General features: G+C 32.1%; 1 long non-coding RNA gene across 1 annotated transcript; it reads left to right on the forward strand.

The window, feature by feature from the left end:
* Positions 1–6,080: 6,080 nt before the first annotated feature.
* LOC106123198 (uncharacterized) lies at positions 6,081–6,337 on the forward strand. Its single transcript, XR_001228151.1, has 2 exons — positions 6,081–6,143; positions 6,227–6,337. It is a non-coding gene; the product is annotated as an uncharacterized LOC106123198 (long non-coding RNA).
* Positions 6,338–6,788: the final 451 nt, after the last annotated feature.

The raw sequence follows: 6,788 nt of genomic DNA on the forward strand, positions 1-6,788 counted from the left end.
TTAGAATGGCTCAATTTTAATATTTTGTCGTGTCTACCCTATTGATCAATTATTTACCGTAACTTGAATGCTTGGAATTACGTCTAATTTTAAATACTTGCTAAAAAAAAAGAAAACATGCCTAATAAGAGGCGGCAAAGTAGGAGTCGATCGCGAAATCGCAGATCGCATTCTAGCCAACATGATTCACGCTACATATGACGTAGCCCTTCTAGCAATATTTTAACCGAAACAATGCAACAAATTTTGAATAGATTGGTGTCATTAGAGGAACAACAGGTAGTGTCTTCATCTCAACGAATGGAGTCTAGTGGCCGCGCTGCAGTGGAAGTAGCCAAGTCCGCGGTGCCTGTGGCAACCATCAGCGCCGAGCCCGTTCCTGCCGTTGAGCCTGCCGTGTCGATGCCGTCGCAGTTGGGCGAAGCTGTGACTGCGAGCTCGCTTCGAGGGCGCGCTTCAGGCTTCAACGACTCCGTCCTCACCGGAGCGTCCCGGGAGAGCTACGTCAGTCCAGGCCAGCGCCGCCGATCGCATCATCGATGCGATACGATCCATAAATATACCGGTGAGATCTAACCAGTCTTATTGTATTTCTAATTTTGATCAGTGTTAATGTGAAGAAGTAGACCGTGCTAGGTCTTCTAATAATTGGAGTGATCACGAATGTCTTTCTCGCATTGGCAATTGTTTGCAAGGAGATGCTAAAACGTGGCTCAGTGAATGGGTAACGAATGACCGCAGTTGGAGTAATTTTAAAAACGAATTTAAGCCTTTATGTCTTTATAAGAATTTTTTTTTTATAATATTGTTATATTTTAAATCTAACCTTATTTGATAAGAATATTAATAATAATAAATCTTTAATTCAGACACATGGTCCATACAAAACAAAAATACAAATTAAACACACTAGCACAAAAATAAAATAAAACAAAATTCTTTAGGGCACATGTAGACGTGTCCACATGGCCAGCACTGGACAGTCCAATCCCACTCTATCAACAATGAGTTGCAGGTAGCTGTTGGTGCTGTCCCGCACACGCCGCATCAGGGATGCTGCTCTCTTCCTGATCAATGCGGCGAAGCCGTCAACACCAGCATCAGCAAACATCCCAGACGCGCCGCAGAAGCGCGGCAGCCCCAACATAGCCCTGAACCCATTGTTGTACTGAACCCGCAAGGCATTGTAAGTACATATTGTAGTTTCAAGTAGTACATATTGTAGTTTCAAGTAGTACATATTGTAGTTTCAGTGTAAATTGTGGTATGAAGTGTATTATAATTTTGAGTTAGAAAGCTGATGTTTTCTTCTGAGAAGATTTCCAAGAACCATGTGGTAATTACATTGTGTTTTTTAATACAATAGTACTATATTTTGTATTTTTTGTTGTTTTGACTATTATTCTATCTCACTACATATATCATACAAATAAAGTATCAATGACTACACTTAATATTTTATGTAAGTAAATAAATCTTATTCCATATTTACGTTAAAATGTTGCTAAATGTTTTTATATTCGTAAATACTTGGTAAAAGTCAATGAAATGAAAGTTCGCTTTGAAATTGTATAGAAGTTCTTAATAAAATAACAGGTAATGCTTCACAAAACCGAATCAAGCCAAATTTCCATTACATATGTCTTAAACGATAGGGAATATTCTTACACTGGTTTGGAAGTTTTTTTGGGGTCGTAACTTAAGTTGAAAAAAAGGAAGAAAACTACATAGGGTAAGTTTGGAACAATAGAAAAGCGCAGGATAAGTAAAGCTAGGTTTATAACATGTAATAAAATACCAAAAGCAAACTGGAAAGGTTAGGTTTGGAACATTTTTAATACCATAAAAAACATCGAAAATGCGAAAATATTTTCTATTCATCTTCAGCAATCTTCATAGCAATAATACTCATGGTAATCATTTCCTAAAGTTTAAAATTGATTTTACGAAACCTTGGTTGGATTCGCTATTGTAAAGTTGCACCAAATAAAATTAGTATTCAAATGTTAAAAGACTTTGTTTATTGTTGTGTTTGGGTCGGACTTTAAAATGGGACTGTGACTCACTTTTCAAATGACAAATTGACCCAAATTTATTATTAAAAAGTACACATCTTTAGGTTTGTTTATAATAAAATTATGAATAACATCAACAATATATGATTTTATAAAAATAAAGATATCTGTAATTGTTTATTTTTCTAAATAAACTAAGTTACCAGCAGTTACATTATTATTTATATTACATTATTATTATTATATATATTAACTTATTAAATAATAAGAATAAGCTTTACAGTTATAATTAATTACAAAGGAAGAACATTGTATGAACAACTTATCAATTTTTAATACTTTCTGTTTTTAGGTGTGAAACAAGTAAAAAGTAGTAGAAAACATAATCTATGGATTCAAAGAAATATAATTTTAATAAAGATAAAATTTTACATTCTATTCATATTTAAAAGAACTAAATGTTGAACTAGAACTTATGACCTTTTGCTGATTGCTGAAAAATAAATTTACAACAAAAATTGATGAAAATAACATAAAAAAGTAATATAATATAAGTACAAGACATATGCCAAATTCTACATGGCAAGTGGTAAATATTAAGTAATTCCCAAAGCACATATTTCCAGCAATTACTTGGAACAATTTTAACCTTTTAAATTGTCTTGATATTTAGTATAAAACGGTTTGCTTGAAACATGAAAAAGATTCAATAATAAAGATTAACTTAAACATTGTTTAGGTTGTGTGTAGAATATCTCTCTATTATTGTTTCAAATATTGTAGATCAAACTGTAAATTGGTCATGACATGACAAGTTTTTCAAACTAATTTGATTTATGATTCTATCATAGACATTTCACAAAAATGGGCAGGCAATAAAAGTTCCTATCTGTACCTGTAAAAACTAATCATAATTTTTTTACATGGTTTGTGAGTTCCATCATTGTAGAGAATTGCAAAGAAGTTTTGTAAGTAAAGGGGAAGAGATCCATATAATCAAAGAAACCACTTTTTTAATAAGGTATGTAATTAGGTGAAAAGCAATAATTAAATTGATTATGTTGTACACTTGAATCAATTAATTACCATTTCATTCTGTTGCAGATGAATGATTGCACCTCTTCAAGTTCTATAGAATTATTAAATGAAGGAATCTGCTTCAGAATTACTGATTGCATGTCGCTGCAACATCTGTGCTACAAAGTTTGATTGTTGGATAATTAGCTGAGGGTGGAACTTAAAAATAATGGTAGGGTGATGTCAATATAAGAGACCGCACCCTCATTTTCGGGCCACACTCGCCACCGAACACTGAAGCCAGCGGAAGCTCTGCCCGTTTGACTAGCCAAAATAATTAATCATTTTAACTCTGATAGTTGATCAAGTTAATGTTATATTTCGAAATCATTTAAGTGTTAATTTAATTCAATCAATTTTGTTAGTTTTCTTATTAATTCAAAAAGTACTGTAGCAGTGTATAAGAGATTGTTGTTTTAATTTTCTCTACTTCTGATCCTTAAGATCAGAAGTGGAATAGTGAAACTCCCACGTCCTTGTTTGTACATCCTGATACGATGTGTTTCCATTGTTATTTCTTTAATTGGCTAGTCATATACGATCAGAAACATATTTTTGGAAATTGTAACTACACTTGTTTAAAAGGACAAATTAGCACTTTGTTTTCGGTGTTTCGTATAATATATGTAAGTAAGACGTGATCAAGTTTTATAATGTCAACTTTGGTGAGTACGTTCCAATTGTTTTCTTCTCCGCTTTTAAATAACACATAGAAGTTGTATTTGTTAGCTTTTTGTGTAAATTTTAGAATGGCTCAATTTTAATATTTTGTCGTGTCTACCCTATTGATCAATTATTTACCGTAACTTGAATGCCCTGCTTGGAATTCGTCTAATTTTAAATACTTGCTAAAAAAAAGAAAACATGCCTAATAAGAGGCGGCAGAGTAGGAGTCGATCGCGAAATCGCAGATCGCATTCTAGCCAACATGATTCACGCTACAGACGACGTAGCCCTTCTAGCAATATTTTAACCGAAACAATGCAACAAATTTTGAATAGATTGGTGTCATTACAGGAACAACAGGTAGTGTCTTCATCTCAACGAATGGAGTCTAGTGGCCGCGCTGCAGTGGAAGTAGCCAAGTCCGCGGTGCCTGTGGCAACCATCAGCGCCGAGCCCGTTCCTGCCGTTGAGCCTGCCGTGTCGATGCCGCCGCCGTCGCAGTTGGGCGAAGCTGTGACTGCGAGCTCGCTTCAAGGGCGCGCTTCAGGCTTTAACGACTCCGTCCTCACCGGAGCGTCCCGCGAGCGCTACGTCAGTCCAGGCCAGCGCCGCCGATCGCATCATCGATGCGATTCGATCCATAAATATACCGGTGAGATCTAACCAGTCTTATTATATTTCTAATTTTGATCCGAGTGTTAATGACATAGAGACATGGTGGGAAGAAGTAGACCGTGCTAGGTCTTCTAATAATTGGAGTGATCACGAATGTCTTTCTCGCATTGGCAATTGTTTGCAAGGAGATGCTAAAACGTGGCTCAGTGAATGGGTAACGAATGACCGCAGTTGGAGTAATTTTAAAAACGAATTTAAGCCTTTGTCGTTATAAGATTTTTTTTTATAATATTGTTATATTTTAAATCTAACCTTATTTGATAAGAATATTGTAGTTTCAGTGTGAATTGTGGTATGAAGTGTATTATAATTTTGAGAGTTAGAAAGCTGATGTTTTCTTCTGAGAAGATTTCCAAGAACCATGTGGTAATTCACATTGTGTTTTTTAATACAATAGTACTATATTTTGTATTTTTTGTTGTTTTGACTATTATTCTATCTCACTACATATCAAATAAAGTATCAATGACTACACTTGATATTTTATGTACGTAAATAAATCTTATTCCATATTTACGTTAAAATGTTGCTAAATGTTTTTATATTCGTAATTACTTAGGAAATTGTATAGAAGTTCTTAATAAAATAACAGGTAATGCTTCACAAAACCGAATCAAGCCAAATTTCCATTACATATGTCTTAAACGATAGGGAATATTCTTGCACTGGTTTGGAAGTTTTTTTTGGGGTCGTAACTTAAGTTGAAAAAAAAGGAAGAAAACTACATAGGGTAAGTTTGGAACAATAGAAAAGCGCAGGATAAGTAAAGCTAGGTTTATAACATGTAATAAAATACCAAAAGCAAACTGGTAAGGTTAGGTTTGGAACATTTTTAATACCATAAAAAACATCGAAAATGCGAAAATATTTTCTATTATAATTCATGTTATTTTATAAAAATTGTGAGTGTCAGCATACCTGTGACAAAACTGAAAACATATGAAACAATTTTATTATATAAATACTAAATAAACTAAGTTACCAGCAGTTACATCCAACCTCTGAAGTTTCTGTAACTTATTAAATAATAAGAATAAGCTTTACAGTTTCAATTTTTATTTATTTTTATTATCAATTTTTAACTTTCTGTTTTTAGGTGTGAAACAAGTAAAAAGTAGTAGAAAACATAATCTATGGATTCACAGAAATAGAATTTGAATAAAGATATAATTTTACATTCTATTCATATTTAAAAGAACTAAATGTTGAACTAGAACTTATGACCTTTTGCTGATTGCTAAAAAATAAATTTACAACAAAAATTGATGAAAATAACATAAAAGTAAGTAGACAAGACATATGCCAAATTCTACATGATAAGTGGTAAATATTAAGTAATTCCCAAAGCACATATTTCCAGCAATTACTTGAACAATTTTAACCTTTTAAATTGGCTTGATATTTAGTATAAAATAGTTTGCTCGAAACATGAAAAAGATTCAATAATAAAGATTAACTTAAACATTATTTAGGTTGTGTGTAGAATATCTCTCTATTATTGTTTCAAATATTGTAGATCAAACTGTAAATTGGTCATGACATTTTACAAAAATGGGCAGGCAATAAAAATTCCTATCTGTACCTGTAAAAACTAATCATAATTTTTTTACATGGTTTGTGAGATCCATCATTGTAGAGAATTTCAAAGAAGTTTTATAAGTAAAGGGGAAGAGATCCATATAATCAAAGAAACCACTTTTTTTTAATAAGGTATGTAATTAGGTTAAAAGCAATTATTAAATTGATTATGTTGTACACTTGAATCAATTAATTACCATTTCATTCTGTTGCAGATGAATGAATGCACCTCTTCAAGTTCTACAGAATTATTAAATGAAGGAATCTGCTTCAGAATTACTGACTGCATGTCGCTGCAACATCTGTGCTACAAAGTTTGATTGTTTGATTTGTAATTCTAAACTAAATTTGAAAATTAACTTGTTATATGGAATAGTTTAACCGCAAATCTAAAAAAGAGTCACCATGTTGCAGGAAATGCTAGTAACTATATTAATGTCAATATTGATATATAGATGTGTAACCTATAGATTTAGTGTTTTATATTAGTTTAATGTTAATAATATGACAATTTTTAGTAATATGTATTAGACTTTAATATAAAATATACACTAGCATAACAAGATTTTCTCGAAATTGGGAAATGCAGTGTATAGAAAATAAAAATATAATAAAATATAGGGAATTAAGTATAAAGTACAAAAGATAAAAAAAAATACCATTTAGTGAAAAATATGAAACAAAATTATTTATTAAATTTGGATGTTACAAATATCACAACTTATAATAAAACCGAAACCTTTTTTGAACTAAGTAATAAAAAATAAACAGAGATTG

This window comes from Papilio xuthus, unplaced genomic scaffold (genome assembly GCF_000836235.2).
Source record: "Papilio xuthus unplaced genomic scaffold, Pxut_1.1 DF826159.1, whole genome shotgun sequence".
Classification (NCBI taxonomy): Eukaryota; Metazoa; Arthropoda; class Insecta; order Lepidoptera; family Papilionidae; genus Papilio; species Papilio xuthus.